The following is a 26,342-nucleotide window of genomic DNA, read 5'->3' as shown; positions in this document are numbered from 1 at the left end:
TTCTAGGTCCCTGGTATCACATTTACCACTAGTGGTCATATTTGTAGCCCACTCATTGCATCTTGCAACTCATCAATGTCTTCTTGTGCATAGTACTGTAACTTCCTTTACTTACCCAGAGTGTTCAGGGAGTTTCATGTGCCTGCTGTTACATTATATGCCCTTTATTATTGTTCCATGACTCTTCAGGGCTGTATGTTCTGTGCTTGACGGTTTGAGTAGCTAAACCAGGAAGGTGAATCTGAGGTGTTCTGGGCTCCTTTTGTCAACAAATCTTACTACATTTCAGAAGACGTGGCTACTCCTCATAACACCCGACAGAAATGGGGGCGTGGCCTAACAAGATGGCCGCGTAGACATTTGTCGGAGCTCCCTTTGGCAGCCTAATCCTCTGACCACAGTCCATAAAACAGGCGGACTAAGCAGGGTAATGAGGCCTGCTCCCACGGTGAAGGTAAACAGCTGAATGAAGCTGATAACAAAGAGAACAGCAAGAAAAAGGAGGACACTTCAGGAAGACGGGTGGCGCAGCGACCTGAAAACACGGGACGATAAGGCGGAATACAAAGAAGGCCAAAAGAGGCACGATAAAGTGGAAGAGAGAAGCGGAGACTCCAGAAGAAACCCTAGAATCACCTGTAGACTAGAGAGTTGACGCTAGGCCAAGGAGGAAGGTACACCTACTCCGATCCAAATCTGGGGCCTGGATTCCAAGTGGAGGTGATGGCGCAGCCTGAATGCTGCCGGAGGGGTACTACAGGTCTTCGGGGCTTGCTTCTGTTTCAAGCGGGCGGCTTTGTGTGCCATGGGACGGTCCACCAGACAATCGAGGAGCCGGAGGAAGGCCGGTAAACGTGGGACAGTTTAATTTGTGACCCCACCTTTAGCACCCTGTCTAACCCATTTAAAACTATGATGAACAAGAACTGGAACATCCTCTAAACTGGAGGTTTGGACATAGATCGACCAATGTACTCCTTCAGGAAAGCAAGGAACATAGGAGACATGGCTGTGCACACATGATCAAAAGCTAAATGTACGGGGTCCCAACAGACCACACCGTGGAACCTTCCTCCTCCCTCAAGACACTCCCAGTGTGGATCCTGCAGTGTGTGCCATTTTACAAAAAAGTCGAAAGTACTGGATTTGGGAATGCAAACACTGGGGACAGAAAGGCGTAACTAACTTCAACTACACAAATGTTATCTATGTGATCAAGTGCCCATGTGGACTACAGTACATTGGGATGTCGACACATACAGTGTGCATTCGTATTTCAGAACACTACAGCACAATTAGATGCAGAAGGGATGCTACGAAGCTGACTTCCGATTACATTGAGAAAAGCCACAATGCTGACCAGCTAGAGTGGTCTGTTATAGAAAAGTTGTCACACAAGCATACAGACATGACAAAAGCACTTGAGAAATTAGTGATATAAAAACAGGTTTGGAAAAAATACAACCATGTGACCTGAATCAGCAGGTTTCCAAATCCTCTACAATTCACGGAGTGCTGATAACATCTGTTAGGCACGAGGAAGACACCTCACCCCATCTGGCGACAGCCCAGGAAAATGAGGCCCCACTCTGTCCGCCGGTACCTCAGGCCACGTCAGACGGCTCTGACAAGGTGAGGTGAGGTGTCCTGCTGATTCAGGTCACATGTTTCTATTTTTCCAACCCTGTTTTTATATCACTAATTTCACAGTTAATGCAGTAGCAATATATATACTGTTTGGTCCTGAAGAAAGCCAAGGATTAAATTGGATCCAATTGGCTGAAACATGTAGACCTTTTTTCATCGAGTGACAGTTATTATGTCAACACTGTCTTTGCACTGTTTTCTTTTAGGGAAGATCCCATAACGATTTTTCTCTCCTGCTGTTCAACTTTAATTCACTTTTCTCACTTATATGCACTGCGTCCATCACTCTTAAATACAGTACACCTCTTCTCATCTAGTGGATCTGATTGTGCGTGTTAGTGCGCTATAGGTATTTGTGGAAACATCTGTGAACTACCCTTTCTTGTTGAAAGAGTTGTAGCCCTTGGCGCCACTAATGTGTCGCCAGGAGGAGACCCAGATGGTGAAGCATGTCACCTCCGTGAGTGATGGGAATCCGTCCTACTTAAAGGATATTCCAGGTCTGTAGACTGTTCTTTTTGAACGGAGTTGCAATTTCTTGACTTAAGTGTTGCTCTAGGATTTATTAGACCGTGGCTACTTTGGTTGTGTTACGTCGAATTTCACCCCCCAATTGCTGCGTGGATTTTTACATTTACATTTACTCATTTCATGTTGTCCTTTCTTTTTATGTACTCCCCTCTGTTAGTGTGTGACTATGAAGGCCGCCACCCCTCCTCTGACCGAGTCTCTGTTATCCCCTAATCTTTGGTCACTAGTAATCTTAGTTAACATACTGTGCTGGCTAAAGAATCCTATAATCCTAATAAGATGGCTCTATGGCTAAATAGACCCTGAATGTACTTCAGAAGATTTCCCACCATAGTTAATATTAGCTAATGTTACCCCTTTCTTTGACCAGAAAGGTATTTTGTGTTTCATTACCAACTCACACTCACAAGATATTCTTTATCTATGACACGTTTTGGGTGATGATTATGAGCATGCAAGGATGCCTGTGACTAGAGTCATGTAAGTCACCATGGTGTGAGTGTGGATAAATAATCGCACTTTGCACGCCAATACATTCTCTTTGACATGTCTCTTTGCATTACTCTTCCCCTTCTCAGGTGCATAGGAATTTGCACATAGGAGTATCCCAGGTAAGACTTGCTTGGGCACGCCTTAGGTGTACTCCCCCACATTAGCACGTAGGGATATAGGGTACACATGATAATGTTTCTGTAGGGATCAGACATCCCTGACAAATTCCCCACACCTTTTTGGCTCTTTGCGTGGGCAGAAACATGTTAGCTTACTGCAAGATGGATTAGAGATATTACTCTCTTTAGCTTCTATCATGATTTTTGTTTTTAACGTACATTAGGTCCTCGCTAATAAAGGTGATAACGAGGTACCTGAAGGTGTTTTTAATTCAACTGGATCCCTTGTTTGTCCTGTAAGTTTTATGTAAGAAACTCCCTCCTTTCGCCAAGTCTACGCGGAGGTTTAGTCCGCCCTGGTAGCACCATCTTATCAGGGTGGGGAGAGCATGCCTATGGCCTGTAAAGCAGTTGGTGCCTTGTCACAGCTTCAAATCTCACGACCTGTGAGTCATTGGTTCAGCTGTTTTACCTTTCAATTATTAACAGTGCACTTAATTTTTGTGGAATCTCTTGTTAATAAAATCTATATATATATTACCTACTGGCGGTCGCCAGTAGGTAGTTATAGTTAGGACCTATTTTCTATAGGAAATTTGCAAAATTCCATTCCCAATAACTTTTGCGCCGGTTGACGCATCTTCGCAAACTTTTCAAAACTCGTGGGACGCTCCGGTCCGCTCCTATCTTGAAAGTTTCAGGTTGATTCGCCAAGCGGGGGCCGAGAAAAAAAAGGGGTCCCAAAACGTGTTTTCCCCATGCAATTTCACATAGGAAACTTTAGACACGGATACAGCCCAAACTGCTGAACGGAATTACACCAAATGTGGCAAAAAGGTAGCCCTTGGTTCAGAAAGAACCCTTTGTGTTAAATGGTGTAAATCCGTTCAGCAGTTGCTGAGCAAATCAAAATGTAAAAAGTTGTGATATCCATGGCTGTGCAGTGTCCGCGCACCCTCCCGATCACGAGCTTCATGCTAATTGGCTGTCAACACTCCTAATTAGGAAGTGATGGCAGCCATCTTGTGCCTCAGTAGAACGGAGGCACAAGAAAACAGAAAAAAGAACACGCACAACACGAAAAGGGGGCAGGGTAGAAACACCCTGACCCCCTAGGCCTGTGAAGGGGGTCCCACAAGTCATCAGTGATGCCATTGACCATGTCATGAGTGATGTAATATGCAACGTCATCAGCAGTTTCATTGCGGGCGCGCGAGTTATAGTTAGCTGAACTAACTATAACGGGGGAATTTCAATGGTTTTGTACGAGTGAAATGTCCAACTAACTATAATGCCCCTAAAACTATGTTTTTTTCAGTGAATTTCTAAGGTTTTCTAAATGCTAATTCCTAACTATAATGTGCCTGAAACCTATGGTTTTTGCAGTGAATATATATCTATATCTATCTATACTAATATAATAAAGAGAGAGCCCAAACCTTTGAGACGGGTAATCTCAGGAACCACAGCACCAATCACAACACCCAATACAGCGTTGGAAGGGCAGTTGCAGCAGAAGGACATAGGCTATGCAGACGCCCACCATATACATTTAAAAGGTAAAAGAACCGTGCCAGCAAAGTAGTCCCTTGTGGGCGTCTCTGGGTTGTGCTGTGGGCGTGTGCTGGGGGCGTGACAAACGCTGGGGGCGTGTGGTACGTTCCGCCCTTCATGCCATGTCTCATATTGTGTGCTATGGGCGTGTGCTGGGGGCGTGGGCGTGTGCGGGGCGCAGGATTACGGGAAAAAAAAGCGAGCGTTGTGTCCAATATTTCATTGTTTTTTCTTCCCAGGTTCTATACATTCCAGCTCCGGGTGTCCACCCTGCTCCCTTTAAATACCCCTGCACCCTGTAATCATAACCCACCCTTAGTCCTTAAAATACCCCAACACCCTTAAACACTAACCCATCTTAACCCTATAAATATACCCTGTACCCCAAAACCCAAACCTATCCCTAAACCCTAAAAATACCTCTGTACCCCAAAACCCAAACCTACCCCTGAACCCTATAAATTTCCCTGTACCTCAAAACCCAAACCTATCCCTGAACCCTAAAAATACCCCTGTACCCCAAACCCCATACCTATCCCTAAACCCTAAAACTACCCCTGTACCCCATAATCCAAAACTGAGCGAAGACGGACAGTCTATTGTCAGAAGCTGCAGTAGAACTTAAGAATCATTTTGTGATTCCAAGACTGCGGACCTTTAGGGTTAGACTCCATCGTACTCTAAGGATCCCCGAAGTGCAGATGAGATTAGCAACTTGGACTCCACATCAGTCGATCGCGACGCCCCATTCCGCGGGTCTCCCTTCTTGCGGGACCGAGTGGGCCGCTGATGTGGCTTGGGAAGAGATGGCTGAGGCTGTGTAGACTCCCGTTGGCCGGGGGGGTTGGGGGGGAATTGGGACAAGTCTCTTGGGGGCGCTCCTCCATGAGCCAAGTTCAGGCCGCCTGTGGGGTATCACAAACGATTGTCTTGCCCTGGAAAACAACTCTGAGACTCCATATGTATTTTAATATGTATTTATTTGGTACTTATTGTCATGTAGATTTATGCAGTATATACAAGGACAATACAGCTTATGCAGTATCTATTTTAGCCTTCAACAATATCATGTATCAAGCCTATCGAGTAGCCTTCATTATGCCTGCCACAGTATTTTGTCAATTTCCAGAGTGCCGCAGTCACGGTGTGACAGGACTGACTGTTATCCAATAAATGTTTCACTACCCCGTATTGCGATCATGTGACCAAGGGCACTGCATTGTCCAAAATGTGTCATGATCGACAAAGCACTGAACTGAAAAAAGAAAACGCTTCACTGGGCACCTAGCTTACCAAGTTGTGCGTATCTCTTGGAGTGAATGAATGCACGTTGGAGTCGCAAGTTGTGATTACTAGGGAAACTGGCTTGATTTCCCGCTACGGACCTCTCACCCGAAAAGAAGGCTGATTGCTACGCAAGCCACCAAGGATTGTTTGCTCGTTGGAAGCTTTTTATAGGGCTGGGCGGAATTTGCTGAATCGCGTTACTCAAATCTCGGCGAAACTGTAAGAAATCTCTGCGAATACACAGAAATTCCAGATTGAGTGTGAGTCCTGAACGATTGAAGAGTTGCAGACAAGCGTTGTAAGACCTGGACGTGTCTTCTAGGGATGAAGCCTTGATCAGCCAGTCGTCCAGATAAGGAAAGACTTGATGGTGCTGTTGTCTGAGATATGCAGCCACTGGAGAAAGGCACTTTGTAAAAATGTGAGGTGCAGACTTGAGCCCGAAAGGCAGGACGCAAAATTGAAAGTGTCTGCCCCCTACAGCAGATTTTAAGATTTTTTTGTGATTTCTGTGAATCGGGATGTGAAAATAAGCATTCTGAAGGTCTAGAGACACCATGTAATCCTCCCCATCTAGAAGCTGCAAGACCTCCTGGATTGTTACCATACGAAACGACTGCTTCTTTAGGAATTTGTTGAGGGCTCTGAGGTCTAAAATCGGCCTCCACTTCTTCTCTTTCTTCTGAATTAGAAAGAAGCGGGAGTAAAATCCTTTCCCTCGTTGAGACAGAGGGACTTTTTCTATCGCCCCTTTTTGGAGCATAAGAGAAACCTCCCGGAAAAGCAGACGTAGATTTTTTGCGAAGCATAGGTCGGGGAGGGATTTGGGGAGGTATGTCAACAAATTCCAGTGAATGGCCGAATTGAACTAATTGTAGAATCCAACGGTCCGTGGTAATTTACTTCCAATTTTTCAGGAAATGGGAGATCTTTCCTCCAATTTTTGAGGATGGAGATGATTTGGAGACTGGCTGAAGTGAAGGGTCATTGTCTATGAGCATTGCCTTTTCGGTGGCCTTTACCACGAAAGGACGATTTGCCATAAGAGGATTGCTGGTGCTGTTGCTGGCACTGCTGATACTGTGGCCGATGTTGCTGACCAGACGAGTATGAAGACCGATATTGATAATCCCCATTATAAGAGGATTGTCCTCTCCCTCTTGATCCACGAAAGGACAGACTCTTGTATTGGAGAGTACCCAATGCTCTGGTAGTGTCTGTGTCCTTATTTATACTCTGTAGCGCCTCATCAATCTGCGGCCCAAAGAGAAATTGACCATCATAAGGCATATCTAAGATTTTTGTTTGTATCTCAGGACGAAAGGAAGTTGCCTTCAACCAACCCTGTCGTCTCAATACAGCCGCTACGGCAAGCTGGCGAAATCCTGTCGTTGCGATATCCATCGCGCAGTCTATTATTTCTGACGCTGAGCGTTCCCTTTCTAATAATATTTTCTTTGCCTCTTCCTTTGATTCCTCAGGTAAGGCCGCTAAATATGGGGCTATGTCTGCCCATAACTGTCTATTGTAACACCCCAAAAGCACCAAGGCATTGGACGCCTTTACTGTGTAGACATTGATGAAAAACGCTTTCCAATGTTGTCTAACCTTCGGCCTTCTTTATCCGGCGGAGCTATTAATGGGGCAGAAGGATTGTTGGACTTTTTCTGAGCTGCCTGTGTAATTACCGAGTACGGCTTAGGATGTCCTATTAAACAAGCTGGCGCAGTATCAGGCGCCCTATATTTCTTGTCCAAGCGAGGTAATACCGGAGGTACTGAGGAAGGGTTTTGCATAATTTTAACACCTTGTCCAAACAGGTATTCTATTATGGGTATCAACTTCACTGATTTCTTGAAAGGCTCCTTAAAATCATATAAGAAGCAGTCCTGCTGGAGAGAAACCATGGGAATTTGAAAGCGTTGAGCTGCCCTCTCAATGACATTATGGAACCCTCCGATGTCTTCGGGTGGTGAGTCCGCTTGTGCAGGTACTGGAGAAGCAGGGCAGGGAACGACATAGTCATCCCATTCACCATGGTTAGATTGAGTGTCTTGAAGCTCTCCCTCTTCATGTTGGTCTTCTTCCTCGTCCTCATCAGTAGACGGAGGATGGGATAAGTTGGCCGGATCCGGCTGCAAATTTAAAGGTGGAGGCTGTGGTCTTGGTGAATTAGATACTGCCGAGGGTTGACATGTAGGTGACTTTGGAAACCTGTGTTTGTAATCAGTAATGAGGTATTGCAAGTCCGAGACCAAAGAGGCTGGAAGGCAAACCATTGGTGGAGGAGGTGGATGATATTGTTCCTCCTGTTCCTCTTTTTCATCTGAGCTCTCCTGATATTTTACATTAAGCTCAGAGGGGCTTGTCGCAGTTTGGAACATGTCCCCTTCATCTGAATCCTTCTCTTCAAAAAGACATGCTGGTGGCTGGTGTCTTTTTCGTGATTTTCAGATGCACATATGTGCTCTTCAGACTTGGATCCATCATCGTCGACGAGTGTCGTAGCCGGCGGGGTTATCGTCGACGGGGCCGTCGTCGATACTGGTGTCATCGCTGGAGATCTCGTTTACGGCGTCTTCGTCGATGGCATCCTCGTCGACGGTGTTGTCTTTGTCGGCGAGGTCGTCGACGACCCAGTCGTCAGTGACCGCAGCGTCGACGGTTGCTTCGATGTCGACGGTGTCTTCTTGATGCTTATCGACAACGACACGGTCTTACCTGCCGTCGACGATGGGGTCGTAGTCGTGGACGAGGTCAAAGACGACGTTGCCATCGACGTGGAAACAGTAGTCGTCGACGTAGTCACATACCATGCTGTAGACACAGCTCTCCTCATTACTGAAGTCGTCGTCGACTATGTCGTCGACAAGAGTAGGCTTCTTGAAGGTGGGGACTTCCTGAGAGGACACCTTCGATGAAAGAGCCTTGGAGTGGACCTCTGAAGACTTCTTATGTGTCATCTTTTGAGGAGGCTGTGCCGAAGGGCCAGGAGAAGCCACCCTTGGTCTTTTTTTAGAAGACTTGGAAGAAACTGAAGAGCCTTCACTTTCGTCAGAAGATTCTGATTGGTCCTTATCTTTCAGTCTCTGAAGCCTGATTAAGAGGCGTCCCTCGCGATCTTTGAGGGTTTTAGTGGAAAGGTATGACATACCTTGCACTCCTTGGAAGAATGGTCTGGATACAGGCAATATAGACAGTCTTGATGTTGGTCATCTACATGTAGCCTTTTCTTTCCACAGGAACCACAGGGCCTAAAAAGGCCCTTTTTTGGTGTCTCAGCCATGAAGATGTCAGGAACTACAGTCCAGAATATAACTATATCACTAGAGAACAATGGAAACCCAGTTGAGAAGAAAACTGAGCAGAGCTCAGAGGAGACTCCCTTAGCACGACGTGCAGTAGAAAATCTGAGGGACTGGAGCTCCTTCCAGGAGGGTTCTAGAGGGAGGTGATAGCTGATTGGCTCTTTTCTAGAGTTTAGTCCTTTTTACGAAAGGACATGGATATGTTACTAGTGTGAGGCCCTTGGGCCTATTTCTCTATATGTCTAATAGGACATTACTTTATTTATGTAGCGGGGAATTCCATCCCGACGATGGGGAATGATTCAGGGATGTGAACCTATGAAAGACACCCCTAATACTGGATAAATTAAAATTATCACAAAACAACCTGCTTTTGCAAGGGGGTTGCCTGCATTTTTGGTCCCGGCTTGTCAGCCCCCTAGGAAAACCTACCAAACCCAGACATTTCTAAAAACTACACACCAAGGGAGTCCAGAGAGGTGTGGTTTGCATGGATCACCCAACATTTTCTTGCCCAAAATCCCCTGCAAACCTCAAATTTGGCTAAAAACAAAATCACATTTTCCTCACATTTCTGTGTGGAAAAGTTGAGGGGTCACTGGGCCGGCACAAATTTCCTACCACCCAGCATTCCTCCAGGTCTCCCAATTAAAATGATACCACACCTGTGTGGTTGACCACATGCATGCGACAGGGAAGAGCCCAAAACATACTGTGGAAACATCAAAATTATCTATCACAAAACAACCTGGATTTGAAAGGGGGGCACCTGCGTTTTTGTTCCCGGGCTCGGCTGTCTTCTAGGGATACCTACCAAACCCAAACGTTTCTGAAAACAAAACATTAGTCCAGGGAGGTGTAGCTTGTGTGGATCCTCCAATGTTTTCTTACCCAGAATATCCTGCAAATACTCAAATTTGGCAATTAAATCACATTTTCCTCACATGTCTGTGTGAGAGCACAATGCCTGCACATATTTCATACCACCCAGCGTTTCTCTAGTCCAGAGGTATTCAACCTTTTTTGCTCTGAGCCCCCCACCCCCAAGCAAAATGTTTTGAGGTCGGGCCCCCCTCCAAAACTTTATGGCAAGGTTTGAGAGAGCAGCACAGATATGGCTGCGTGCAGGAGGCGGGGTTTTGAGATGATTTCAGGAATATTTTTCTATAGTTCATAAACCACACTAAGTATGAGACCTTTAAAACAGCAAATGCATCAAACAAAAACTTGCATTGTCCCAAAAAGACTGCTCCAAAGAATTTGGTTTGTTTGTGAACCCCTGACACCCTTGGACCCCAACACAACTAAACCTCCTGTACTAATGATAACTACAGTTCTGAGTAGCAGGTTATATCCTCTGCATCTTTCATCTCTTCCCCATCAAGCCTGACTATCACTCCAATCTTGAAACAGGCTCTCTGTCCCGTTCGGAAAGAAAGCTCCCATGTTGTATCCCTTTTTTGGCAAGGGTGCCCTCGGTCGTAATGCTAGAAAGGAAAATCTCCCATGATCCTTTTAGACAGTCCTAACTGAGAAGAAGAAGGCCCCTCAACCCCCTGGGATCCAGCTTTGTTGCATCTGCTTCAATAATGATAATCAAAAACACAATGGTGGAAAAAGGAGGATCAGATTCTGGGCTATTCTCAAAATAGGGGACAATTAATTCACCTATTTTCATGTCAAATGTTCACTGTGAAGTTAATCAAACATTTTGTATATTATCACTAGCACAAGGGGACATGATTACACATTTTATTTTTTGTAATCAGCACATAAATTATTGTTATCTTATTTTGTATAGTCTTTTTTCTTTCAAACAAACAAAAAGAAATAATATGTATATTTTAGTATCAATACTTCATACACCACTATATACATCCATATATACGCAACCAACACCAAAAACACTTTAGACAAAAATGGAAAAACCAAAAAAGTAGATAATTTTTCACCGTTAGAAAAAGAATATAGTAAAGGCTAAGTGCCCTCCCATTAACTCTAGGAGGTACACGGGGAGGTAGTCAGACAACACTGGTTCAGTGCACAAATTTTACAGAACCTAAATCAACAAGTGTGTCATAAGGCATTAATTTCCAAAATCAAATTTTATACAGGGACTCCTCCATATGGAAAGTGTCGACGCGGTCGCATTTCGGCCTTCCAACAAATCTGGCCTCTTCAGGACAGGGAGATAAACAACAAGCAAACTCAATCCGGCAGCAGCTGGTAACCAATCACTAAAGGTGCATCCACTGTTTCTTATAACCACCTGGTTAAGGTGCGTATTCATTCGCATCTGGATCCGTCTTTCCTCTCTATTGTATACTTTCCAAATGTCACTCTTCTACGTGTGGGTCCTATCATACAACCACGCACGGGGCCGCCATCATGGTCGGAATAGACTCAGCTACCGCACGCCAGTGCTTCCTCTGTATGGAGCTAAGAACGTAACGCAATAATGATAATCAACAGTGGTGGGGAGGGGGCTGGCAGCGACAGGGCGGGTGGCCTGGTCTCAGTACTGGAGTAGTACTAGGGTGCCCTACGAACAAAGGAACTGCCCCAATGGTGGGTTGCAGTTAGTTACAGGACCCATTGCACGAGGTACAGTGGGTTACAGGCCACACTACATTAAGGGGTACAGTGGTTACAGGAAACTGAGGTCGGGGTATAGTGGGTTACAGGACACACTGCAGCAGGGGGCACAGTGGGGTACAGGACACAGTTCAGCAGGGGGTAAGTGGGTTACAGGATACACTGCAGCAGGGGGTACAGTGGGTACCTTGGATCTGTGCACAGCTCTTCCCTCTGCTGCCCTGTCTGTGCACAGCTCAAGTCTCTGCTGCCCTGTTGGTGCACAAATCTTCCCTCTGATGTCCTGTCTGTGCACAGCTCCGGCCTCTGCTGCCCTGTCCATGCACTGCTCCTGTCGCGTTCTAATCTAGGACCCTGATCAATACTGTGACCTTATGCCCCTATACGGCTATAATCCATTTATTCCCCTATAATGGCATAACCGATCAAATGCAATATTCAGAAACTCGTCTCTGGCCTCACACGTTCAGAGCCACATTTCAGAATCACTTCCTCTGCAGCTTCCTTTGCAGCTCATTAGTGCAAATGACACAGCAGAAGCCACTATCTAAGATTCCTAGATTACACTCTGAGTTCTTCAACAAGATAAAACTCAGCAACCTGGGAAAGCCCCACTTGCTATGTTTTGATTAGTAATAGAACTCTAATGAGCACTGAGAGACGATCACTTCCTAGTGACATCTTTATTGACGTCTTATGTCCAAAAACTTACATCAAACCAGGCACCTTTCAGATATAAATATTACCAACGTTGCCTTAAGCAAAGGCTGATGCAGCTGATCCTAACACGGCTGCTACTATCGCTACTGCTATCGCAGCTAATGAGCGAACGATGGTGTGGTGCACATAGGAGCAGAACAGCTGTCCCCTGAAGAGCCCAGCAGATGCAAGCTGCCCGCGGACCCTGCCCCTCCTCCTCTTCCTCGACGCGCTGAGAGAGACGCTGTCTTTTCTCCTGCTGAGAAAATCCAGCTCCGGCGTTTTCAGCCTACTCTTTTTTTTTTTGTCCTCATCTTGCGATTACTGTATGATTACGGAGTATCAGGTGTCTGCCTCTTTATTCTTTTCCGACACTGCCCCTTGATCTCTCTTGTCTTGGGTAGTTTTATCTTTCTCTTGTTGGTTTTTGAGGAGTTTCCTTTACTCGTTACATACCAATGCTTCTGATTTGGAACGAGGGGAGCTAGCCAACTTGACTACTCGACAAGTACCGTACTTGTCCACCAGAAGATGTATCGCGTTAATCATAGGACTTATGTTTAGTTCTTATTTGGGGTTTAAGAAACTTTCAAAACTATCCCAGAACTTAAATCTCTTACTTACATTTCCTATCTTATCAAGTTTGTTGATTCTTATTGCCGAATTCAGCCATTCTGCACGAGTTGGGCAAGAGGATCCTATCCATTTGATGCAGATTTCCCTCCTTGCAAGAACTATTAATACAAAGAGAAGATTTTCCTGCTCCTTAGTGAACCCCCCTCATTTCCTGGATCTACAATCCCAAAAAGAGTAAGAATTATACTCACAGTTAGTTGTTTGGACAGGATAGTGCTCAAGGTCTTACCAACTTGGTCCCAAAATTCTTTCAGTCGGGGGCAGCTTTTAAACATGTGGATGTCGTCTGTTTTTTTTTCTCTACACATTTCTTTATTCCAGCATTTTTTAATTTGGAGAGTTTTTTTGGTGTCCAATACGCCCGATGAATTGTATACAAATGGTTCCTTTTCAAGGCCGCGGATTTCAAAGTTGACCAGCATTTTGCCACAGATTTTTCCCAAATTAAGTCTAGATCCGTTGTTAAAATGTCTTTCCCCCATATTTGCGTTTCTATGTTAAGGTTAATGTTGTTGGCCGTTATCAGGGCCCAGTACCACTTCGCTACTTCTTTTGGTATTCGTGTTGTTTTAACCATGTCGTTTTCCAGATTATCATTACCATTTACACTGGGGAGAGTCTTGGACCAACTTAGAATTTGGTAATATTTGAATTTGGATAGTGTGTTGTTTGTCAACTCTTGAAGCTCTGACCAAGTTTTCAGGTTCGGACCATTTATTATTTGTCCCCAATACTTTACGTTGGCTCTTTTTAGTGAAAATGTGAGAATATCTTTTAGGCATTCTGGGGTTCCGGGGGAGTCCCAAATAGGGGCCCATTTACTATAGTACGATATTTTCAGGATACCTCTAATTTGTGCCCACATCTTTGCTGCATCTCTTAGTGTCTTAAGTTTTATTTTTTTAAAGTACTTGGGGTGTCCATACTTAAACAGTGCATGATCATCTGATTTTGTGATTACTTGCAAATAGGTTGGGTGGTTGTCATGGCTTTTTAGTAGTACTTTGATATTCTTGATTTGAAAGGCTCTGCAGTATTCTACCAAGTCTGGGCTGGCCAACCCTCCATCTTTCTTGCACCTCCTAATCTTTTTCCAAGCAATCCTCGTGCCTTTTGCTGCCCATATGAAACCTATAATGTCTCTCTGTGCTCATGCTAGTTCCGCTTTTCCAATCTCCATTGGTATTGCATTAAATAGGAAAGTGAACTTTGGTAAGATGGTCATCTTGATTATATTTGACCTCCCAATCAAGCTCAATGGTAAAGAGGCCCATGCCTCGAGCAGTTTTCTTACATCTCCGGCTACCTTATTCAGATTACGTTTTGTAATCTTCTCTATATCATGATTCACTAGGATTCCTAGGTATCTGATTTCATTTTTTATGTAGTTGCTTTGAAAGGTAGTGTTCCATGTCATGATCTCTGTTTTCGTTTGATTTACCAGGTATCCTGAAACTTTCCCAAATGTTTCTAAAGTTTTCTCGATTGTATCCTTGGCTTTTAGATAGTCATCTGTAAAAATCATTAAGTCATCCGCATAAAGTGCGATTTTCTTCTCCCATATGCCATATTTAAATGGAGATATTTTTTTGTTGTTTCTTAGCTTATTCGCTAGCGGTTCAATGTATAAATTGAATAGTAGAGGGGAAAGTGGACAACCCTGCCTCGTTCCTCTACTTATCTTTATGTTTTCTGTTAGACTACCATTTATTAGAACCTTAGATCTTGGATCCTTATATATTTGGTTTACCATATGGATGAAGTGTGACCCTAAGTTGTTTTTGACCATAAATTTCTCAAGAAAGGTCCACTTGACCCTATCGAAAGCCTTTGCGGCATCAACAGTAAGTATGGCAAGAGGAGTTTTCTCGTTTGTTGCAATATCTATTGCAGTTAGTAACTCTTGTGTGACTTCATGTAGATTTCTCCCTTTAATAAATCCTTTTTGATCTTGGTGCAGCAGTTTTGATAATACTTTCCCTAGTCGAGCTGCCATTATTTTTGTAAATATTTTATAGTCAGCGTTCAGCAATGATATTGGACGATATGACTCACATTTGATAGGGTTCTTTCCGGGTTTCAGGATGATTGTAATTATGGCATTGTTCCAGGAGTCTGGTATAGGTTTCTGTTGTGTAAGAATTATATTAATTAGTTTGGTTATATGAGGAAGTATGGAATCTTTCAGTTTCATGTATAATTCGTTTGGTAGAGCATCAGGCCCTGCTGCTTTTCCTTTTTTCAAACTTTTAATGGCATCTGCCACTTCATCTTCTAGGACTTCTTTGTCTAGGGCTTCTCTTTCGTTTTCCGTAAGTTTTGGGAGCGCTGCATCTTCCAGGTAGGAGTTGATCTTTTGATCTGTAGGATTTATATCCTCCGTATATAGCTCTTTAAAGAATTTCCAGAATTCTTGACTGATAATGTTTTCATCGGAGTTAGGAATAGTTTGATCATCCGGAATTATGCTTTTCACTTTGTTTTTGGCTAGATCTGTTTTGAGCTTCCATGCCAGCCATTTTCCACAACCTTCACCAAACTCATGCTTTGCTAGTTTGCTGGAATCCCATTTTTTCTTCAATCTTTCTTCCAGAATGTGGTCGATTTTATCTTTTTGCATCTGTTTTTTTTGAAGAAGGTCTTGTTTCCTTACCTCCTCTTGTTCTGTGGATATAGCGATATCTAAGGAGTTAATGTCTTTTTCCAAATCTGAGATCTCTTATTTTAATTGCTTGTTTTTACGAGCCCCTAGACTCAGAAGTTTGCCCCTTATAACAGCTTTAAAGGTATCCCAAGTTATTTGTTCTGTGGTACCTGATGCGTTTAATTCAAAAAAGTTATTTGTTTCAGTTTCCAGATCCCTTATTAATTGTTCATCTTCTAGCAAAGCTCTCTCAACTGTGAATCTTCTTTCAGTTATTTTTTCTGTAATTTGTAGTTCTAGTTGTACTGCCGAATGATCTGACAAGTGAGCTGGTAGGTGAGATACTCTTTTCACTATCTTTGATAGTTCGTTATTGATCAGAAAGAAGTCGATCCTAGATTTATGTCCCAGTTTTTTGTTGTACAAGGTGAACGGGTGCGTTTTTTCTCCTTTATTTTTCCAGATGTCTACCAGGTCAAGATCCCTTTTATAGATCCCAATCCATTCTCTCATTTTTTTCAAATTGGTCTGTCTACCTGGTGGTGATCTGTCTAATTTTAAATCCATCACTAGGTTGAAATCACCTCCCAGTATTATGTGAGAGGTGGCTAGTAGTAACTGCGAGTATAATTTTCGCAACGGATCGGCATCATCCAGGTTGGGACCATAGTAGCCTGCAATGGTGATGGGAGAATTTCCTATTTTAACGCTAGCTGTGGCCCATTTACCTTTGCTGTCCACTTCTGAGGTGGTTACAGTTGCTTTTAAGGATTTCTTAAAGATTATCGCGATTCCCTTGATATTGCATTGTTGTGTAGTGCAAATAAGAGTATCTACCCACCATAGGTTCTTAATTATTTGGTCCCATTCTTCCTTTAACAGATGAGTTTCTTGTAGTATTATTATCTCACTTTTTTCAGTTCTGATGTATTCCAAGATTTTGTTCCTCCTACTTTTTGTCCTCAGACCATTCACATTCCAGGATAGGATTTTTACGTCCCTACTTGTACTCCCCATTTATTCTGTTCACGTGTTGCAATTTCTTGTGATGTATCACTCCCATTTGTTTTTGTTTCCTGAGTTTTCGCAGTTGAGGAATTTTTTGGTTTTTTTTTCCTATTTTGCTCCCCACCCTTTTCCGTGTAATTTTATGCTTTCTAGTTTGTGCTTTAAAGTTACCCTCCCCGGGGAAGCCTCCATCTTCTTCTCCTTCGGTTATCTTCATAACCCTTTTGGCTTCCCGTTCCCATCCCCGTGATTCTTATCTATATACAGTTAAAAAATGAGTTAATTGGTTGGTTTAAAGCTCCTTCATATTTGTTATATACCTTGCACTTGAGTGAGATTTGGATTATATGTATTTTTTCTTTAGCGTTATTTCTCTTTTTTTTTCTTTTTTTGTATACCTTCTTTATCTGAGGTTGTATAAGGTTGTATAAGATCGTTTAACTCAGGGGTTCCTCTGAGCGCACTTGATCTCTAATTTGCTCTATCAAGTTTTTCACCTCTTCTGGCTCTCTTAGATTACGCATTTTATTCCTCCACATAATGCGTAATGATGGTGGAAATTTCATCTGCACCGTGGCACCTAATTGCTGCAGTTCTGACATTAGGTTTCCCAGTTCCCATTGTCTGGTCTGAGAGGCTTTTGACATATCAGATCTTATTTTAAAGTTCCAACTATCTTTGTTGTAAGTTCCTTTTCTCAGTGCCTCTCCCAAGATCCTGTCTTTCAACATGTATGTTTTGAAATTGACTAAGATCTTCCTGGGTGTTTTTCTTTCTTTGTTCTTTCCGTAAGGATCTCTATGTACTCTCTGTATGTCTTCTTCTAGTACCCCTTTATCTGCCCATGGGAAATGTTCTACCAGAAGTGCCACTACAAATGCTTTAATGTCCTTGCCCTCTTGATTCTCCGGCACATTTAGAATCCTAATGTTGTTTTTCCTTGCTTGATTCTCCAAGGATTCCAGTTTTTCGTTCATGGTTTTGTTTTCTGATCTTAAGGAGTTAATTTCCTTCCTGTTTTTTTCCACCCTTTTGTCTAAGCCTGCAACTTCATTCTCCACTGCCGTAACTCTGTCTCCTAGTGCATTTAACTTGCTGTCCAATTTCTCGCATACCTCCTGTATTTTGTTTTGCTTTGCTTCTGAAATGGAGAATTTCTCTTTCATTTCTGTCCATATTTTTTCAAGAAGTTCGTCTGTATGGGTTTTTGCAGTATCCTTATTGTTTCCTACAGAACTTGCATCGTCTTCTTCTTTGTCTTCAACTTCTGCAGTTATATGTGCTGCTACTGCAGCAGAGGTCTCAGTACCCCCCTCCGCCATATGAACTTCAGTTCCCTCTTCTGTTCTGCTTCCGTTGATTTTCCAGATTTCTTCCAAACTCTTGTTTTCTACTAAGCTCTTTTTCTTGTTTCTGGGTTTTCTCCCTTTCCTTACGCTACCTGAGCTTGTTTTTCCGGCTCGGAGAGTGACCGTCCGTGGGTTCTCCTTTTCGAAAGAGTGAGCGTCTGCAAGTTTAATAGCTTCCTCTTTCTCGCCCCTCAGAACTTCCGAAGTGAATTGTGTTTGTGAGGAAGCTAGAGGCTCTGGGTTCAGCCCTTGATGCTGAATTTTAAAATAAGTCCTTAGAGATGGAGTAACTTTTATTTTTATTTTAGATCTCTGTGTAGACTCCAATTTGCTTTCCTCCTTCTCTGAAGTGTTCTTGAGGTAACCTTTGGGTGTGATTTTTTGTTTTTTCCTGCTCACTCTCGGAGTAATGCCTTTAGGGAATTGCTCCTGGCTCAAAAAAATTTCTATTGCGCAGACTATAGAAGGATTTCACTTGTTTGATCTGAGTTTCCAGCCTACTCTTGCGAGTGACTGGGATATCGAGTCCTGGAAGGAGATACAAGACCTCGAACATTCTATTCCAGAGGTATGGTGTTGACTAAACCCTTAGAGAGAATTTTTGAAGCAAACCTTGGCAAAACCAACTTAACTAAAACTGCTACTTACTTACTCCCCTCCCCTCCCAAGTATTAGGCTTAGGTCAGGTACACTGGGGTAGGCGTAGTTAGAAGCACCAGTTGAGTACGTTAGCCTAATGTATATATGTTTGTATATATGTTTTATTCGTATTCAAAAACTTTATTCGATACATAAAATGAATCATAAAAGTATTGAACATACAATCACATCACACCACAGATAAAAATACATTTGTGCTAGTCATTTAAAACTAATTTATGAACACAGTTTGTTTTAAAAGAGACATACTAATAACAGTGACAGAAATTCAAAAAATTACAGTTTAAAATTTTACAAATATTCTTAACCTGTGAAGCTACCCATAATTCTTTCTGATCTTTAGGGAGATTCTGATAAAATTTAACATTGCGCAACAGATTTCCACAGAAGATAGGGATAACAAATGTTCATAACCTTCCTTGTAAGTACAAGGTTGCCTACCCTTCAAAATAGATCTAATGAACCGGAGTCTTGGCTCTTTATACAAGGAACAGAAGAGAACCAAATGTAAGGTACTCTGCCTGTCCTTGTTACTACAAGGACAAGGGGACAGTCTCTCAGCCCAGCCCCCTTGTTTAGGGAAAGCAAGTAAAAAGTGGAGGGTCTCCAGCCTAAACCGTGTTAAAAGAAATCGCCATTGCGCATTAAGAATAAATGTTAAATAAAACTGCGGGTGTGGTTTACAAACATGCACAGTTCCAGTGCCAATTTTATCCATAAGAGACTGATTACCTGCCTTCACGAACTTTGATTTTATCTCCTGTTTATAGTTCCCCCTGATTTTCTCAGGGCTGTTGAAATAAAAACCAAGTTCGATTTTGTTCAGCATTTTACCAACATAGGATAACCAGGGGATCTGCTTAGAGTTATCTAAGGCCATGCAATCAGTTATAATTTCTTTTGTTAATTGCAGGTCCTCTGATTGCCAGATTTTACCCCATAAAAGTAAAGGGGACATACTGATTATATCAGATACACTGACCATACCAATTTCATCATGACAGAAGGTGTTTGAGGTGCTTTTAGGAACTGCCAAGACCCTTTTTATAAAGTTATTTTCCACCACCTGTATTGCGGCAGGCATTTCAGTCCCCCACACCCCTGCCCCATAGGTGGCAACAGATAGGCACTTTGAGGTGTAAAGGGTTCTGAGATGCATAATGTGTTTTTGCCCCAATTTACTACAGAAGCGGAAGATACCCTCTATCGCCCTTGTCATGTTCTGGGCTCGGACCTTCATTACCGGTGTCCAACTTAATTTATTATCAAACAGGTTACCAAGATAATTAAAATTATCAACTTTCCCAATTATGCGGCTGTTTACCTCGAACTTCCTAGTAGACGGCCCCTTTGGGCCACAGGACATTACAAAGGATTTCTCGAAGTTTACCTTTAGATCTAAATCAAGCATGAATTTGTTAAATGCGTTTAAACACATTTGCATGCTGTTGCCTGTTAGTGTCATTAGGACAGTATCGTCCGCATATGAAAGCATAGGAATGCTTTTACCATTAATTTTTGGGAAATCACAGCCCTGGTTTAATAGATATTGTTCTAAACCATTTGTGTAAACCAAGAAGAGGAAGGGTGCCAAGATGCATCCTTGACGTACTCCTTCCGTGGAAGGTATTGGTTTCGTTAATTCCCCTCCGGGACCAAATCTGATGGACACATTTGTAGCTTCATGTAACCTACGAAGCAAGGTCACCAAGGGTTCCTCAAAGCCCATATCAGTCATCATCTTCCACAGCTTACTCCTGCAGACTGTGTCGAAAGCACTTGTCAGGTCCATGAAGGCCAAATGAATAGCAGATTTTTTGGCCTTCATATACTTGCCCAGGATCAGGGCCAAATTGAGACACTGCTCATTTGTCCCCTTTCCGTGCCTGAAACCATATTGGGAATCGACTAGCAAACCAACAGAATCTGCCCAACTTTCCAATCTCACCAGAATAACTCTGCCAAGGATTTTACAAGCAGCATCTATTAAAGAAATTGGACGATAACAGCGGGGATCAGATCTGTTACCCTTCTTAAAGATTGGCACAACGGTTGCCTCTTTCCATGTGCCAGGAATGCGGCCAACCACCACAGCTTTAAAAACATTTAATAAAATGGGTGCCCACAGGCTGGTATTAGATTTAAAAAGATCGAGGGGGACAGCGTCAGGACCTGGCGCTTTTAGAGATGCTCCTTTCCCTATGGCTTCCTCAATCTCAGTCAATGTGATTGATGAGCTGAGGGTCAAAGCCGAGGGAGATGGTAGCACCACGCCCCCTGTCTCCTCAACACTCGAAATAATTGGATATGATTTAGGATTAAAAATCTTGCTATAGTGTTGAATCCATTGTTCAGCAGTAACCTGCATAACTATAGCTTCACTGTTATCACTCTTAAAGAGGGGGCGATTTATGACCTCCCAGAATAACCTGCTATCTTTCAGTTCTGCTGCCTTTTCAAGGTCATCCCATGCCATATCTTTCAGGTCCTGCTTTCTTTTTGTGATGGCGTCTCTATAAGCTTTCCTACTGATCTTTACAAGCTCCTTATTTCTTGGCTTTTGGGACAAAGCTAATTTTAGTGACCTATGTGTGGCAGAGCACACAGAATCAAACCACCTAAAGGCCCTTTGACCACCTTTCCCTTTAGGCTTTTTTAGGCACTGTCCTATGTGGCAACATAGTTTCTCAAAACTTCCTATGACTTTATGGGAATCAGATCCTGCTAGACATGTATCTATTTCGGTTTTACAGTTTGCAGTAATATCATCTTGCAACTGGGACACATTTATCTTCCTCCATTTCAGAGTGACACCCTGATTTTTGTTGTACTGAATGGGTTGTTCACAGGACCTTAGCGGTTCATGTGTCGGAACCCAGATTGATAAAATTAGAGGATTATGATCACTGGCGGGATTTGCTACCACCTCCAACTTATCTACATACTTTAGGAAGGTGCTTGTAACCAAAACAAAATCAATTGTACTCATTTCACCCCTTAAGCCCTGAAAGGTCGGTAAATGCAGGGTATCTGGGGGGGACCAAGGGTCTACTATGCACAGATCATTAGTTAGAATGATATTATTCAGGGCATCCCCCTGCGGTGTGTGCCTAAAATGGTTTAGCGGCTGAGCATTCAAATCCTCTAGACCACATACATTCGATCCTGCATGAATACAAAGTGTACAATTAAAATCACCCACCCAGATAAGCGGAGAAGAAGGGTGCCTACCACGAACTTTGACCAAAGCATACTCCAGATCCTGAATTATTGAGGTATCATGCCCATTAAAGATATTATAATACCAATTAATTAATAACACAGATTCGGGAAAAAGGTATTCCAACAACAACACTTGATACCAGTTTGTTTTTACCAGTGACGAGATTTTGGGATCCTGTAGTTTTAAAGACAATGCAGTCAATATTCCACCTTTGGCCCTTCCCGATGTAGATGGGACAGCCGGGACAGCAAGTGATTGATAGCCCTCGATGTCACAGGTGGTCCTAGACCATGTCTCTTGTAGACACAAGATTTCATGAGTTTTCACATAATCTAACCAAATCTCATCCTCTAGCTTATTTGTTATTCCGAAAATGTTCCAGGACAATAAGGAAATCAATGAAAAGGAGGGTGAAAGCCCTTGCGTTTCATCACTATTTCCCGGATCATCTCCTACAGCAGTGGTGTCTGGGTTAAGCAATGATAACATATTCTGTCCAACTCCATTGTCTATGTTGGCCCTTGGCACAGCAACAGTCCCCTTCTGAGAGTGTCCAGTAATCGCATTTTCGCCTTCAAGAGTATCCCGCACTAAGTTACCATCATAAATACATATCCCTTGGTCTTCTTTTATACCCTTAGTTATTGATGTTTCTCTGACCTTAACCCTGGGTGGCAGTCAATCTACCTCATCTAGGTTCATCAAAGGGTCAAAGCGATTCCTCAATAGAATGTTATTATTATAGTGATTATTGTTATTTGGAAACCAGCCAGGATATTCTGCGCCCATGAACCTTGATCTTCGCGGGTTATAAGGGACTTGTATGAAATTTCCCATACTTTGTGGCCCCATGAGATTAGCTGTCTCATGCCAAGGAGTATAAGGACGATGCGGGCCATAATTCATATTTGGATTATGTGCCCACCCCGTTTGGTGTCTACTATTTATGCCATATCCTTGGCGGGCGGAATTTTGATCAGGGAAGGACTGATGGAGATTGGGATAGAAATATTCAAGACCAATGCACTGGATATCCCCCATCCGCCCAAACCTAGCCTTGCTGCAAATAATATCCTTGACCCAGTTATCTCTAAAGTTTATCAATATGCAGTCACCCTCCAGGTCTTTTTTACTTGGTCCAACCCAGGGAACCCTCCGTACACTTAGGATTTTTGTAATAGTATCCTCAGTTAATGGCCTGTTTGTATTTAGCCAATATTTTGTTTTATTCAGGAGGTCCTCGTTTTTCTCGTATTTATTCTCTGGGATTAGTGGTACACCTGTTAGAATAGCCATGTATGGAGCAGACTCCGGTGGTATATTTACGTAGATTTGTCTACCTTGTAGTGGGGTTTTGCTAGGGACCTGAGTTTTACTCGATGGAGTTTCTTTCACTTTGTTATCAATCTGAGCAGGCCCAGATGTAACAACTGGCGTAGTTACCACCAGCGAGTTACTTGACTTTTGTCCCACTGTGTTCCCCTGCTTAATTGTTATTAAAGGAGTTAGAACCGAACAGGGGGTGGTACAGGGAGTAATACCGCTAGGTAGGGGTTGAAGTATCTGATTAGGCTTAGGGCCCTTTTTTCCTACACTGGTATTATCACTATTTGTCTTACCAGCAGCAGTAGCTGGTTGTTTTTTGTTTCCTACCAGGCTTTCCAACAGGGCGGTATTCTTAGATGTTAAGAACTCCAGTTGGTCTAATTTTAGATTTATTATTTGGGTTTTCTCTATCAGGGGATTCAATAGACTTTTTATAAGTTTCTCGACACCGATCATTAGGTCCTTATCTTCCTTACCGGAATGCTTTTTCCCTGACTGTAAAAGGTTCTTTTCCATATTGGAGATTTGGGAACCTATCTGTGTTAATCTGTCCTCAAAGGGATTTAAAAGCTTTTTAAGCGTTTCCCACACTACATTCAAAAATTCAACGTCTTCCCCATTTATAACACAAAGAGGTGTTTCGTTATTCTCCTTCACTATTGTCAATTTATCCCTGTCCTGGATTATCTCTAGCGCACCCATATCAACCTCTGTAGTAAATTCAGAGGGTTGTGTAATTTTCACTGGAGGCGGAGAAGGCAGATTGGTGGATAATTGGGATTTTGCAACCTTTACCTTTTTCCTAGCATATGATGTTTGGTTACCACGCTTCCTTTTGGTATGTGGCCCTTGATGTTTATTTTCAGGAAATCCCCCAGCCTGCACTATAGATATAGGTTCTAGACCCAACACCGGCACATCTTTCTTACACTCATTCATTGTCTCTATTACCCCGGACATAGGTACTTTTGAAGAAGTGGTAGGGGATACAAAAGATGATGGTAAAGTCTCCTTTGGTGTGGGTGTAGCGGGGACAATTGACTGGTGAATATCTACAATGGTTTCAATCAACCTCAGTGGCTGGGCGATAGAGCGGTCAGGGGTTTTGGCGAAAGCGAAGGCACCTAGGGAGGATTTTTTTGCCGCGGCTATCTCTTGTGACAGCCTCCTTGCAGCGTCCAGCTCAGATGAGACTCGATGTTGCATTTTGGCAATCTCACTGTCTATGGCGGAGTGAGTTTTGGTAATAAAATCATCAAGGGTTCCGTCTTTTAATTTAGATTTTACAGCCCTCGCCTTGTACTCCCTGGATGACATAGTTTCTGGTGGTGACAATAGAGCCCGTATCTAATGGCTTAGAGGGATGGCCCAGTCCAGTCCGCTCAGGCCTCGAACGGCCTCAAACGGTCCCGCCCTTGTCCCGGGCTTCTCCCGGCGCCCTCCCGCGCGCTCCCGCGCAGCGGGGATACAAAGGGCTTAATGTAGAATGAGGTCGCTAATCAGTGAAGGGGGGGGAGTGGTCGGGGAGAGCGGCCCAGGTGGAACAGATCAGGCAGGCAGCGGGCGCTCCTGGGATATGCAGTCCCAGTTGAGCGCGCTCACTCGCACTCGCTCGCAGCCCCGGCAAAGACTTCCCTCAGCGTCCCCTTTCTGATGGCAGCAGGCAAGCTTTCCAACGCAGCGGGACCCGCGAAGCGGGTTCCGCAAGAAGTGGGTGAATGGCAGCAATCCTCAGCAGGTCAGCAAACAGGTACAGCGAGGCGTCCCACTCGCCAAGTCCAAAGGTGCAGATGATAAGGACTCCGTGTAGGGGGGAGGGGTCGGGGAGAGCGGCCCAGGTGGAACAGATCAGGCAGGCAGCGGGCGCTCCTGGGATATGCAGTCCCAGTTGAGCGCGCTCACTCGCACTCGCTCGCAGCCCCGGCAAAGACTTCCCTCAGCCTCCCCTTTCTGATGGCAGCAGGCAAGCTTTCCAACGCAGCGGGACCCGCGAAGCGGGTTCCGCAAGAAGTGGGTGAATGGCAGCAATCCTCAGCAGGTCAGCAAACAGGTACAGCGAGGCGTCCCACTCGCCAAGTCCAAAGGTGCAGATGATAAGGACTCCGTGTAGGGGGGAGGGGTCGGGGAGAGCGGCCCAGGTGGAACAGATCAGGCAGGCAGCGGGCGCTCCTGGGATATGCAGTCCCAGTTGAGCGCGCTCACTCGCACTCGCTCGCAGCCCCGGCAAAGACTTCCCTCAGCGTCCCCTTTCTGATGGCAGCAGGCAAGCTTTCCAACGCAGCGGGACCCGCGAAGCGGGTTCCGCAAGAAGTGGGTGAATGGCAGCAATCCTCAGCAGGTCAGCAAACAGGTACAGCGAGGCGTCCCACTCGCCAAGTCCAAAGGTGCAGATGATAAGGACTCCGTGTAGGGGGGAGGGGTCGGGGAGAGCGGCCCAGGTGGAACAGATCAGGCAGGCAGCGGGCGCTCCTGGGATATGCAGTCCCAGTTGAGCGCGCTCACTCGCACTCGCTCGCAGCCCCGGCAAAGACTTCCCTCAGCGTCCCCTTTCTGATGGCAGCAGGCAAGCTTTCCAACGCAGCGGGACCCGCGAAGCGGGTTCGGCAAGAAGTGGGTGAATGGCAGCAATCCTCAGCAGGTCAGCAAACAGGTACAGCGAGGCGTCCCACTCGCCAAGTCCAAAGGTGCAGATGATAAGGACTCCGTGTAGGGGGGAGGGGTCGGGGAGAGCGGCCCAGGTGGAACAGATCAGGCAGGCAGCGGGCGCTCCTGGGATATGCAGTCCCAGTTGAGCGCGCTTACTCGCACTCGCTCGCAGCCCCGGCAAAGACTTCCCTCAGCGTCCCCTTTCTGATGGCAGCAGGCAAGCTTTCCAACGCAGCGGGACCCGCGAAGCGGGTTCCGCAAGAAGTGGGTGAATGGCAGCAATCCTCAGCAGGTCAGCAAACAGGTACAGCGAGGCGTCCCACTCGCCAAGTCCAAAGGTGCAGATGATAAGGACTCCGTGTAGGGGGGAGGGGTCGGGGAGAGCGGCCCAGGTGGAACAGATCAGGCAGGCAGCGGGCGCTCCTGGGATATGCAGTCCCAGTTGAGCGCGCTCACTCGCACTCGCTCGCAGCCCCGGCAAAGACTTCCCTCAGCGTCCCCTTTCTGATGGCAGCAGGCAAGCTTTCCAACGCAGCGGGACCCGCGAAGCGGGTTCCGCAAGAAGTGGGTGAATGGCAGCAATCCTCAGCAGGTCAGCAAACAGGTACAGCGAGGCGT

The 26,342-nt window shown here is 44.4% G+C and overlaps 1 protein-coding gene across 1 annotated transcript in view; it reads right to left on the bottom strand.

The window, feature by feature from the left end:
• Nucleotides 1-26,342, bottom strand: part of LOC147709994 (major histocompatibility complex class I-related protein 1-like) — a 108,915-nt gene that overhangs the window by 45,818 nt on the left and 36,755 nt on the right. The window lies entirely within an intron of this gene.

Source organism: Lissotriton vulgaris, chromosome 5, assembly GCF_964263255.1.
Source record: "Lissotriton vulgaris chromosome 5, aLisVul1.2, whole genome shotgun sequence".
Taxonomy (NCBI): Eukaryota; Metazoa; Chordata; class Amphibia; order Caudata; family Salamandridae; genus Lissotriton; species Lissotriton vulgaris.
The sequence above is the reverse complement of the archived record's forward strand: the minus strand, read 5'-3'. Positions and strand labels throughout refer to the sequence as shown.